This window comes from Drosophila miranda (assembly GCF_003369915.1).
Source record: "Drosophila miranda strain MSH22 chromosome Y unlocalized genomic scaffold, D.miranda_PacBio2.1 Contig_Y3_pilon, whole genome shotgun sequence".
NCBI lineage: Eukaryota > Metazoa > Arthropoda > Insecta > Diptera > Drosophilidae > Drosophila > Drosophila miranda.
The window spans coordinates 1636033-1650318 of NW_022881625.1; the positions used below are offsets into that span (position 1 = coordinate 1636033).

At 46.4% G+C, this 14286-nt stretch overlaps 1 pseudogene; it reads left to right on the forward strand.

The window, feature by feature from the left end:
• Nucleotides 1-10750: 10750 nt before the first annotated feature.
• Nucleotides 10751-12934, forward strand: LOC117194548 (annotated as a pseudogene).
• The last annotated feature ends 1352 nt before the right edge of the window (nucleotides 12935-14286 follow it).

Below are 14286 nucleotides of genomic sequence, written 5' to 3' on the forward strand. Positions count from 1 at the left end.
CCACTTGGATCTTTGGAGATTCCGACTTGGTGGCAATATAAGGTCCAGAAAAGATGAATTATGGATGGAGTTGGAGAAACCTCGACAACTGTTCGCCTAAGCCAGCTCCCAGGGTAGTCTTCTCGAGACTATACCGCGATGGGGCAGCTTAGGTACACCTCCCTGCAACATAGGTTATGTCAGCACGTGCACGGCACTAATATGAAAACATACCTCTTTTCCCAAATATATCTGCACTAAATTCTTGTCATTCACTGACCACTGAACTGTACGGCACTTGTAACTATATGCTTCCAGCATATATTTGTGGAAATATATATATTTTCCGGATAGCACTATATATATGTGTGTGCAATATGTATGTTGCTCGCACTCGGAAATTATCACGTCTTTACAGATCGATCAACTTTCTTATATTGTTCAAAGCAGTAATAGACGATGGACTGAGTAGCCAGTGCAGCAGAGCTTTTGAGCTTTTTACTAACTGTGCAATCGTATGATCCAGAACATTCGCAGCAGCATAAAACGATCGTCTAATGCACAGCATAGCTTAACTGTGCAATCGTACGATTGCCGTCTATGCTTCCCACTGTCCGTCGCTTGTATGTGTTCGTGGGCGTTCGGACTTAAGAGCGGCTAAGGCTTTGATCCAACCTTAAGAGCGGCTAAAGCTTGATCGTTCGAAATATCACTAGGGGGTCTCACGAGACGAAAGAAGATAACCAATTCCCTATATTTTGTGCTGGCTACTACACCACAGATAATTATACAAGACCTGCTCGACGAATAATTATCTGAAGAACTTGATTAGGAGAGATTATTTCCTGATTTGAATGTCTTTCAGATGATACACGCCGAGATATTTCTTGTTCCCATCGACCAATTCGTAATAGTACGGACTTCGCTTTTTAATTACCTGAGCGGGAATGAACACAGGGGCTAGTTTAGAACTAAACTTTTTTATAGCACTACTTTGTGTGAAATTTCTAGCATATACCAAATCTCCAATCTTTAATTGTGTATCACGGCAGCGCAAATTGTATCTATGCGAATTTTCTTCGTGTGCCTTATTGACATTCGCTTTAGCCTGTTGCCGGATTAGCTGCAAGGAATCGGGGTTCTCCATTCTAGTATCGTCGTTCAAAAGGTCTAGTTTACGCAAGAGTGCGTAATCCTTCCCATTCAACATCATGTTTTGACCAAATGCTAGAAAATATGGAGAATACCCTGTACTCCTATGTAAGGTAGATCTCAATGAACCACTAATGGCATTTAGGTTACAGTCCCAATTGGAATGTTCGTTACCGATATAAGCTCGTATCGCAGCTATCACGGATCTGTTCAGTCGCTCGCTGGCATTCGCTTGCGGTGAATAAATAGCTGTGCATTTTTGTGTTATACCGAAGCTATTTAAAAATGCCTGAAAGTAGCTAGATTTAAATTGGGATCCATTGTCTGACAAGATGACTTCTGGCACCCCAAATGTATAAAAGAGAGACCCTTCCAGATATTCACAGATCTTAGGGGCTGTAAATTTCTTCAAGGGACACAGAAAATGGAACTTAGTATTGTGATCAACAACTATGAGCAATCCTATGTTTCCCTTTTTTGTGCGGGGGTATGGTCCTAAGAGATCTATGTATAATTTCTGAAACGGCCTATCCGAAGTGAATGGTTTACCCATAGGAGGTCCAAGAATCATATTCGGACTCTTGGTCGTGCGACAAACGGTGCATTCAGATATGTACTTGCGCGTCTGGCTAACCATGCGAGGCCAGAATAAATATCTTTTAAGCTTCTCTATGGTTTTACTCATCCCACAATGTGCGGAGCTAGGGGCGTCATGAGCTTGATATAATACGTTCGTAATTAACCCTGACGGAACCCAAAGTTTCCATGATGCGTTCTCTTGAGACTCATCTCCCGAAGCGAATACTGTCCTTTTGAAAACTTGACCGTCTATCACTTTCAAGTCTGGGAACTTACTCTGATTCTGTTGAATACTTTCTATTAAACTCAGATACTCAGCTGATTTGAATTGATCTGAGTCTAGATCAACCATGGGGTTTATTTGCGTGAGCTCCTCTATAGCCGGTTCATCCTGACGCGATAGAGTGTCAGCGACAACATTCAGTGTCCCCTTTCTATGTAGGATATTAAATGTGAAACTACGCAATTTCATAGACCATCTGGCTAATCTACCCGATAAATCCTTTTGTTGCATTAACCATTTAAGTGCTGCGTGATCGGTTATGACTACGAAGTCCTGTCCCTCAATATAAGAGCGGAATTTTTTTATTCCCTTTATGACTGCTAAGCACTCTAGTTCGGTAACCGAATAATTACGTTGTGCCTTGGATAATTTTTCTGACATGTAAGCAATTGGCAATTCAACGCCGTCGCGTTCTTGAGCTAAAACACAACCGATTCCGTAAGTGCTAGCATCACAGAGCAAAATAAAAGGTTTTGAGAAGTCAGGAGTTATCAAAATGGGTGATGCGGTTAAACAGGACTTTAAGGTCTCAAACGACTGTTGAGCATCATCATTCCACTGTAAATCTTTTTTCTTCTTAAGCAACTCGGTTAAGGGAAAACTAACGGTAGCATAATTTTCAACGAAACGTCGGTACCAACCGGATAACCCCAAAAATCGACGCAGTTGCTTAACGGTAACTGGCACAGGGAACTTCGAGATGGCCTTGATTTTGTCTGGATTTGTCTTTATCCGACCATTACCAATAATAAAACCCAAATACGTGATTTCTTTTATGCAAAAGTTTGATTTCCCTATGTTAATGGTTAGATTTGCTTTGCGTAGACACAACGCTATCTCCTGTAACAACAGTAAATGCGACTCGAAATCCTCTGATAAAACAAGTAGATCATCTAAATATACGAATACACGTGTCCGAAGATGAGCTGGAATAACTCGATCCATTAGTCTACAGAGAGTTTGAGCGGCATTGCAAAGACCAAATGGCATCATTTTATATTGATATAATGGTCGGTTAGGCACTGTAAATGCAGTATACTGTCGCGATTGTTCATCCAACGGGATTTGCCAAAATGCGTGTTTCATGTCTAATCCAGTGATGTAACGAGCGGGTGGTAATCGACTTAGAATACCATCAATATGTGGTAACGGATATGCATCCCGTCTTGTAACCTTGTTCACTTCTCTTGAATCGAGACACAGTCTATATTTTTCGCCTTTCTTTACCAAAACGCAATTACTGCTCCAGGGACTAGTCGACTCCTCTATAACATCGAGCGCAAGCATATTGTCCACCTCGGCAACCATCAATTTCTCTATGGCTGGCGATACCGGCCAATGTCGTTGCTTAACGGGAATAGCTGCTCCAACATCTATAGAGTGTGTGACTAAACTGGTACGGCCTAATCCTTCAGTAGCGAAAGATGGAAAACAACCTATCACTTTATCTAAGCGAATTCTCTCGTCTGCTGTCAATTTATGTAGGTTCGGTGGTTCTTCGACGTCATCCGTACCTCCAACATCTAATTCAGATACCTCTGCAGTGTGTGAGATTTTATCTAAAAGTCCAAATTTTTGCCAGAAGTCTATCCCCAAATAGACGTCTTGCTTGAGTTCAGGAATAAGAAACATTTCTAGGTCTGCCGTGCATCCACGGTAATTAATTTGTGTTACCAGCTTGCCTATAACCTTGCTTTCAGTATCGTTAGCCGTTCGTATTGCTCCTGAACACTTCTTAACCTTGCAATGCGCCAACATTTCTTTCGCGGCTGAACCTCCAATACAACTGATTGTGGCCCCCGAATCCAACAAAGCTATGTAATCACTGCCTTCAATGGTGACACTGGTGTACAGCCTGCTATCCGAACTAAGAAATATAGCTGAAACAAACTTGTTCTTATTCTTGCGAACCATCTTCCAAAATTGTCTCAAACGTTTAGTTGAACGTTTGGGCTTTCTTACAAATTTAAAACTATCTATCTTATCAAAAATTTTCTTACGCGTTGTAATATAATTTGCTTCCCTTTCAGGTAAAGGAGTAAATGAAAAATGATATGCCGTAGGCAGGGTTTCCTCTACTGTTTGTGAGCTGATCTTAGGCTCCCTTAAACTTTGGTCGTTCGTTAAACTAGTAGGTGATTCTTGCAAACTTTTTTCTAAGGATGTGTCTGCTTGTTGTTGTTTAACACATCCTTCTGCCGGTTTCCCGGAGGGTTACATCTGGGACATACCGGTTTGTAAGTATCTTTTGTTCCACACCCGTAGCAAAAGATCTTACGAGGACCTACACAATCGTCAAATTTATGACCTTTGTTGTCACAGTTCCAGCAAGTTGGAACTGACTGTGAAGTACGACGTTGTATTTGACACACTTCATTATGCTCGACCAAGTCATCGAATAGCTGCTCGCTATCGTCTGGACCTGACAATTCCGATACGTATGAGCGAAGAGTCCTTTGCTTGACCGATCTTATATCGTTATAAAACTGCTCGTGCTTACGTACCTCTCGTCGTAATAACGATCTATTGGCAATCTTTAAGTGAAGAAGCTCGTGGTGAAGAGTGGGCTTGGAATTTCTAATAAGTAGATTCACAACATCTTCTTCTGTAACCGAATTTTGAAGCCTATCCACGAGATCTTCGATAGCATATTGAAAGTCATCGAAGGATTCGTTTTCGCCCTGACGACGTTTCCTAATCTTTTCCCAGATATCATAGTCGGTCTCAACATCTTCAAATCTTCTTCTAAACTCTATACAAAACGTATCCCAATTAAAGTTTGGGTAATTTCGATGGAATTTCCAGTACCAATCACTAGCTTTTCCCGCGAATAAAAGATACAAGTGATCACAAAGCAATTGATAATTGTTATAAAGATTTTGTTGCGTTAGAGAACGTACTCGATAAATAAACTCATCCATCCTCATGCAAGTTTTTGAACCATCGAATTTAATGCGCCAATTCTGCATTATACTGGAAACTTTTGCTGGTGCTACGTGTGAGCTCGAATTACTTCGATTTGCACTCGCTCTTGAAAAATCTAAAAGAACTTCTGCGTGACTATCTCGTGCTTGACCGATACCCACGTTATTTGTTTGGTTAATGTTATTGTCACCGGAAACATCGGGAGAGATATGTTCTGGTTGCGTCAGCTGGAGTGACGCTAATTGACTTTGAATCGAAGATTCAATTGTTTTGCTTAAAAATGAAGTTAGTTGTTCCATTAACTGAGCCTGTTGAATGCTTACAGCAGACTGGACGTAGTTAGCGATTTCCACTTGAGAGGTTATTGGAAGGATTGTGTTGTTGGTTTCAGTTTCTGTTAGTGAGCGATCTAACCTGGATCGTTGAGTTGCTCTCGTATTCATACCCCTTCTAATAAACTTTTGGCCCTTTTTAGGTCGATTAGACGTTCCGTCTATTGTGCTAAAAGATTCGTTAGCACTAGTTGGTCGTGTTCCTTCGGCGTTAAGCTCGGCTAACAACGGGTTGTTAGAGAATGTTAGTGCCAGAGCAGAACAATCTAATGAACAGGTGGGACATTTTGGGTTTGTCCTAATCTGTTCCAAAATACAAAGTTTATGGAATTTGTGTCTACACGGGGTGTTGGCTATAATCTCACTACTTCCCAATACTTCGTTGCAAATTCCACAAAATGGTTCTGCTTCCTGCAACGCAGTTGTTATGTCATCTGTACTTCGCCTTACAGCCATTGTATATCAGACAATATTTAAGGAATTAAAGAAAAAAAAAAATAATAAAAAGGAATTATATAAGAAGGTATTAATTGTAATAATAATGTCTGTCTTTCCCACATGCCAGAATACTTACGAAATATCTATTTGGTTTCAGTAGGCTTTTCTATTTTCGTTAATATGGACTAATTATCAGTTAATGACCTCGTGCACTGAATCATTGGACAACTATCGCGATTTGGCAATATAAAATTGTAAATCCGAATAACTCAAGATGCCTAAAGTGAAAAAGCAGGTTTGCTTTGGTCGATCAATCCAAAATAAACTGAATTGGAACCGCTAAATCCTAAAACCATTCCTGTTTATTCTGATCACTGTATGATATTGCATAACTGTCTCTGATAATAACAATTCGATACTGTAGGTCTGTTTTGGTCAACCAATCCGAAATAAAATGAATTGCAGTTGCTTAATCCGAAAACCGAGTCAAAGTATAAATTTTGAAATCTTTAACCTTTGTGCAATATTTTGCAAAAGAAAATGTGTCATTGAAATTTTGATGTATTACCGGTTGAGCTTGGAGAACCAAGGCAAGATTTGCTTGTCTTATTAAAATAAACGGCCTATATAGTAAGACACTATAAATCCAAATTTTAATATCGGCTCTGAATTGGTTTTAGATTCTAAGGCAAGTTGCCTGGCCCCACGTTGGGCGCCATAAATGTGTTGTGTACCAGAGTTTAAATATATATATATATAAACAGATATATAGGCCCTCGGTATCAGCAGATGACCATGACTGACTTAAGGACGGCGTACAAATAGGGTTGGTCGTGTGCACTCTTGCTAGGCTCGGGTCTAGCTCGCCGGATGGTCGGGGTTCTTCCTCGCCTAATTGTACTATCGTACTCCACTACATTTAATTAGTGCACTTTACGGGAACTATAAGTGATTATATAAAACAAAGGAAACTGAAATACTGATAGCGCCGACACGCCAAAAAAAAAAAAGCCCTACTGAACCATTTCTATTTAGAGAGAACCTAGGTGTTGATTGTCCCTCTCTTCTGTACCCTCCCTACCATGACATTGCGTTCGAGTTCTTGCATTGTCCCTTGATCAATCCTTTACTAAGGTTTACCACATTTTATAAGATCCTGGCACGGATACTCGACAGGCCATTTTTATGATTTTAAAGATTCATTTCAATCCAAAAAGATTCATATTTTAATATAATGTGAGACTTCAATTTCAATATTCATTACGTTGCAGTTGTAGAAACACAACAATTGACTTAGCTTCTAATTTGTGGGTAATATTTCCTTAATCCTAATTATCATATAAGTTTAGTTATAAATTCATTATTTTAAAGCATGAAAAACATTAGGGTATAGATATATATATATATATAAACGAGAGAATAAGAATCGAAATCGTAAACAAAAGCTAGATCAGACGGGTGCATTATACACACTGAGCAGACGGGTTTGAATCATTATACACTGTATGCATATCTACACTTTCAAGTTAATAGGCTCTTTTGACCAAACTACTTTTTGCTGTACATAATTACTCACTCCGGCGTTATTGTCTTACGCTGATCGTTGGGACCAATGATGTCGTAGATGTTGACCGCAGCTGTTTAAAATATGGAAATCATAAATATATAATGCATACAATACAATTACGCTACAAACACCGTCGCATAGTCATCAGTCAGTTGTTTTGGTTTTCATAATACAGACAGAAATTTAATTGTTATGCTCTATCGCGAAAATTGATCCAAAAGGTAGCAAACGAAGACAATTTAGTGTGCATATGCACATATGTATGTAGGTATGTACGCGCGTAACATCAAAGAGGGGTGTTAATAAAGTTTCAGTTACATTACGTTAAACTGCTGATGTTTATGCGTTGGAACTTGATAATGAATTAAATGTAAATTGGACAAAACTCGATCCTGTGCTGCTGCTTTGTAGACTGTTGACCGCCTGAAGTTGGTTAGAGGTCAACAGGTGCGATGTATATGGTTCCGGGCCGTACTGACGAATCTTCCGCCAAGCTTGTATTTAGTTATTTATGTCTGAGCAGCACTAAATATTCTTGGCGATTAAGGCTGATCTGTTCCACTTGGATCTTTGGAGATTCCGACTTGGTGGCAATATAAGGTCCAGAAAAGATGAATTATGGATGGAGTTGGAGAAACCTCGACAACTGTTCGCCTAAGCCAGCTCCCAGGGTAGTCTTCTCGAGACTATACCGCGATGGGGCAGCTTAGGTACACCTCCCTGCAACATAGGTTATGTCAGCACGTGCACGGCACTAATATGAAAACATACCTCTTTTCCCAAATATATCTGCACTAAATTCTTGTCATTCACTGACCACTGAACTGTACGGCACTTGTAACTATATGCTTCCAGCATATATTTGTGGAAATATATATATTTTCCGGATAGCACTATATATATGTGTGTGCAATATGTATGTTGCTCGCACTCGGAAATTATCACGTCTTTACAGATCGATCAACTTTCTTATATTGTTCAAAGCAGTAATAGACGATGGACTGAGGAGCCAGTGCAGCAGAGCTTTTGAGCTTTTTACTAACTGTGCAATCGTATGATCCAGAACATTCGCAGCAGCATAAAACGATCGTCTAATGCACAGCATAGCTTAACTGTGCAATCGTACGATTGCCGTCTATGCTTCCCACTGTCCGTCGCTTGTATGTGTTCGTGGGCGTTCGGACTTAAGAGCGGCTAAGGCTTTGATCCAACCTTAAGAGCGGCTAAAGCTTGATCGTTCGAAATATCACTAGGGGGTCTCACGAGACGAAAGAAGATAACCAATTCCCTATATTTTGTGCTGGCTACTACAGGCTGTCTCTGGATCAACGATTGGGCGCATTAACAGGCACCGCCCGATCGCATGCTTTCGCGTGCGCTGGCGATTTGGGCCCTCCTGCTGTTTTTGTCTGAAGTGGCGGCACTCCTCCCGTGCTCTCGTCCCTTGCCTGCAGCAGGTTTGTCAGTTTCGTCAAAATTGCTGCCAGCTTATCCTCCAGCTTTTTAATTTTTACGGCATATCTTTTCAGGATATGGGCACAGCTCCCATCGCACTGGGCGCCTGGCTGCTGCTGTAGCTGGGGTTGGCGTGGCGTCGGAGCACGATTTGGGATCGGCTGCATCGACAGGACCCTGTGGTGTTGGCGCCCCTCGGCCAGTGGCTGGGGATGTTGGTCGCGATGCTGAAGCTGTTGCCGATGCTGCCGACCCGGACCGCGTTGGCGTTGCTGCTGCGGCTGTGGGTGGAGTGGCTGTGTGGGTGGCTGCTGCTGCAACTGTCGCTGTAGTGGCTGCTGGTGACGTTGTGATGGCTGCTGGAGACGATGTGCTGGCTGTTGCTGCTGTATTGGCTGCTGCATTTGCTGTGGCTGTTGCCGTAGTGGCTGAGGCTGCTGCTGCTGCTGCCGTCGATGCTCCTGGACAGCGACCCTGTGGGCCAGGAGCCGCTGCCTGGCTGCCTTGTAGGCGCTGCAGCCCTTGTAGGCGCTGATGTGGGCGCCATGGCAGTTGTCGCATTTGGGATTGACGGCCCTTGGCTTGCTGCACTCCGTCGTCTGAGGTCCACCCGCGCATTTCATGCAGACTGCAGCTCGTCTACAATATGCGCGGGTGTGGCCAAACACCTGACATCGATGGCACTGGGCAGGGTCACGGGAGACTCCAAGTCTCTCAACCGTGACGGGCCTCCCACCCAGGCGTCGCAGCTTCAACACATCGAATTGACCACGGTCCGGTTTGGGGGCGATCTCAGCCTCGAAGAGGTTGTATTGGCGGCTGCGATCGAATCGATCGGTGATCGCCTGAGTAAACCGGACCGTGTACCCCTCGGCCTGCATACAGTCCCGGAACCAGTCAGAGGGCGTGGAATGGGGAAGACCTCGGATGAGGATCCTCAAGCCTCTGTCCTCCACAGGCTGATGCCCGAACTCGCCGTGCCGGATGTCATTGGCAATGGCAAGGGTGTGTGTATTGGGAGTGGCAGTAGTTGTGTTGGTGTTGGTATTGGCGATGGTGCTGGTGTGAGTGGCGGTGACGGTGTTGGTGTTTGTATTTGTGTTTTATGTTTGCTGCCGCTGCTGGTGATGGCGGCCCCGTCGTCTAGCCTGCTTCCTCCCACCCTCACCATCATCGTCACTCCCACTGTCGATGAGGGCGCGGCGTCGTTTTGGTGTTGGTGGGATTTGTGGCATTGGAGCAGGCTGGGCTATGGCTCGGATCGACCCTCTGCTCGAGCTCGAACCAGGTTCGACACGCAACAGGTTCGATCCGGTCGTGTGTGTGTGTGTGGCTGCCCGTTGGCCGTTTTGGCGCTCCGCTCTTGCGCGTCGGCTTGCCGGCTCTCCTTCGTCTTCTCCCTCTCCCGTTACTCCTGAACAGTTTTGTGCGTCCAAGAGCGTGAGAGGCGGGAAAAGTGGCAGTGAGAGCGGCGTCTTTTCGGTCTTTCTCTTTGTGGTTGGCGCGGTTTTTGTGACGGGTCTCGAGGGGGAGTGGCTGTGGCCGTGGATATATCGGCCATGGCAATGGCTGGGTACTCACTCGATGGAAGGCTGTGGCGTCGGCGCTCTGCATTGGCTGGGGCGTTGGTGTTGGCGCCTGCGCCGAGGGCTCTGCTGCTGCTGCTGCCATTGGCGGTGTTGGTGTTGGTGTTGTTGGCTGCTGCTGCTGCTGCTAGGGCGCCTCTGCGGGCCGCTCTGCCGCCGTCGCTGTGTCGTCTGGTTGACCCTCGTCTGGCCATTCCTCTGGTCATGGCTGGCTGTTGGTTTGTGTGTTGGCGATCTGCTGCCTGTTTGTTGTTTTTTAATTGAAAAGTCTCTTGTGTGTGTGTGTTTGTGTTTAATGTATTTATTGGCACTTTTATTCTCTTTTTGGTTTGTGATGTGGACGGGAGCAAAAGTTTGTCAAGGTAAGTAATGGGTGTGGTGGAGGAAGGGCGGCACGGCACGGCACGGCACACGACAGACACCACAAAAAGAAAACAGGGCAACACAGAAAAAAAACGTCAATGGCGACACGGCACAGATCGATAGATCATGTTCACCGAAAAGGGAATCTTTCCTATAGGCGATGGCCTTTTGGATGTAGATGCCGAACGCTTTAACGGATTGCTCGTGTCGCATGACATCAACGAGATCTACGAGGTGGAACAGACGCCGTTTGCCAGGGGCAAATTCGCCGCCGTTCGCCGTGCCATTCACAAGAACACGGGCTCCCATTTCGCGGCAAAGTTCTTGAAGCGACGCCGACGCGCACAGAGCAGCGACAAGGAGATCAAACACGAGATCGCCGTCCTAATACTCTGCGAGGGCGAGGAGAACATTGTCAATCTGAATGCGGTGCACGAGACCCGTTCGGACACAGCCCTGCTGCTGGAACTGGCCACTGGTGGCGAGCTGCAGACCATACTGGACAACGAGGAGTGCCTGACAGAGGCCCAGGCCCGCCACTGCATGCGAGAGGTGCTGAAGGCTCTCAAGTTTCTCCACGACCGATCCATTGCCCACCTGGACCTCAAGCCACAGAACATTTTGCTCGCCGGCGAGCGTATAGAAGATGGCCTCAAGCTCTGTGACTTTGGGATCTCGCGCGTTGTGTGCGAGGGCATCAATGTCCGCGAGATGGCCGGCACACCCGACTACGTGGCCCCGAGGTGCTCCAGTACGAGCCACTCTCCCTGCTGACGGACATCTGGTCCGTGGGCGTTCTCACCTATGTCTTGCTCTCCGGCTTCTCGCCCTTTGGCGGGAACACCAAGCAGGAGACCTTCCTCAATATCTCGCAGTGTGCGCTCACCTTTCCGGACAACCTATTCGGTGGCGTCTCGCCAGTGGCCATCGATTTCATACGCCGCGCATTGCGAATTAAGCCAAACTATCGCATGAGTGCCGCTGGATGCTTGGAACATGTCTGGCTGAAGGATGAGAGCTCGATGGATAGACAAATGTATCTGCAGGCTCAGAGCGATGCTGAAGAGGAAGAGGAAGAGGAGGAGGAAGAAGACGACCTTGAGGATGAGGAAGTGGAGGAGCCAGTGGCCGAGGAGAAGGCAGAGGAGCAGGAACAGCAACAGCAGTCACAGGAACAACAAAAGCAACAGAAGCCAAGCAGTGGCAGCAACAAACCCACGCACAATGGCCACCATCGGGCCCACAGCAATGGGAGCAGTAGCAGCATCTCAAAAATACTCATTGCCACCGGGAAGCTCCTAGGAAGCCCCATAAGCAGCACCAGCACCAGCACCAGCACAGAGACAACGACAGCCATACACACGCTGACCAGCAATGGACACGGACAGAGCAACACGGTCTGCCTGTCCGCCAAGCCCACTCAGATCGTGACACCCACACGTCGAGCCTCCGACTCGGACAAGGAGAACACATACACGGCGACATTTGTGAAGAAGCCCCCGGTGCAGGCCACCATCCAGCTGGGCAGCAACGGCCTCGACGAGTCCGCCACAGTGGTGGCCACCCTGACACTCTTTCCCGATGCGCCCACCACACCGAAAGTGATCCGCAAGGCACCCACGGGAGAGTCCCATGGATCGGCCACCTCGGTGAAGGCTCTGGTCAAGAAGTTTCAGCTGGAGGAGACGCTAGTCTGCCCCGGACACAGCAGCACCAGCAGCCACAACGGCCACAGTCCCGTCAACGGGTGCGGCGGCAGTAGCGGGAGCAGCAACGGCAACAATATGCGACGCAGTGCAGGGGGAAACAGCAGCAACATCAGCTACTCGGCAGCAGCCGCGACAGCAGCACGAATGAACAGCATTCGCCGCGCCTCCGACCCGCTGATGGCCGTCTATAAGAAGCAGCCACAGAACAGCGGCGCCAACAGCAATAGTTCCAGCAGCAACAGCAACAATCCCAGCCCCGGCAGCAGTCCCAGCTCGGGCAGCACGGCCACCCTGCTCCTGAATAGCCATCGCCTGGCGTCCGCGTCCGGGCCAGCCAGCACGGTCGCCAGCACCTCTGTATCCTCAAGCAGCAGCACCAAAGCTACTGCCACTGCCCACCATCTGCACCACCACCACATGCACCACGACAACACGAAAAACGGCCAAAACACATGAAATCCACACTTACCTGCCAATCACCAGACAGAGCTGCCCAGCAGGAAGCTGCCTCGCCATCAACACTGACAATTCCTGCCAAAGGGAAGGAAAAGGAGGCCCCTTTCTGATGACGCTGCCGCCTGACTATGGCCGTGACGTCACGCCACTCCAAACATACAGCTGCCATTTCCAACGACGACGCAGATGCTGGCGCCTGTTGCCGCTCCACTGGGTCGCACCCGTCTCTCATGCCAATTATGTGAGGGCGGGATGGCCTGGTGTTGAGCCGCCGGACGCCAGCAAATCCTGCAAAAGAAGAAGGAGAATCAGGAGAGAGGCTGCCAATAAACACATATACTCACCTGCAAACGCCTCTCACGCCAACACAAACCAGACAAGGGTCGCCAGCAACAGCATCCAAACGCCGACAAGTACCTGCAAATAAACACAAATTAAAATCACACGCCAAAGCAAACACCTCCTCAACTGGGTGGCCGGACACCAGCCACTCAAAACGCCGTTACAAATTGACGACGAACGTGGCCGAGGAGGCCAGGCCAATTCTACTGACAACGCATCCTGGGTGGCCGGACCAGCAGCCACTCGGATGCGGCCAACAACAATACAATCGACAACGTATCCTGGTGACCGGACCAGCAGCCACTTGGATGCGGCCAATATCACGATTCGTTGGCATCACTTTTCGATGCCAATGCCAACACACTGGACAATGCATCTTCGGGTGGCCGGACCAGTGCCACTCGGTCTGCTGCACCAAACCAACAGACAGATGCAACGTGGGCGGCCGGACCAGAGCCGCTCGCCATCAACACCATCATTGCCCACGATGCACGCCAAAACTCACAACCAGCCAATAAACAACACACAGGGGGACAACAGAGCCGGCCGGTATACGGCGTAATGTTCGCATTGCGTTTGTTATGCCGGCCGGTGCTTCGTTGTAGTTGTCCTCCTGTTAGAAATAAAATAAATATAATTAATATGTTTATATGTTGTAAATGTATGTCAATTATCGTTTATTTTACCTCGTCTGCATCAATGTATTTGTTGTAGATGTCAATCCTGTTGTTTCTGTAGTTTTTGCATGTCCGTAGATAGTTTGTCCATAGTTTTAGTACTTGCCTGTGATATTAGGAATAAGTTTTTGTAAATTAATGTAGTTTTCTGTAGATAATTGTATATTTTTTCGTAGTTTTCTAATTAGTTTTACCTTCTTACTCTTCTTCCCAACCTATCTGCCATTCCCATAATTCCCCTTGACACGTGGTATTACCAAAAATACCACGCAAATACCAGACTATGACCGATAACACACCAAAAAGCCATTTCAAATTTAAAATGCATTTATCAATGCCCAGTGTGTTATCGGTCGCAAATTCGGCAATTTATGCCCAGCCAATTCCTCCCCACCCCCTACCCACTTCAAATGCCACTAAATGCCAAATGCGGTTGAGCAGGA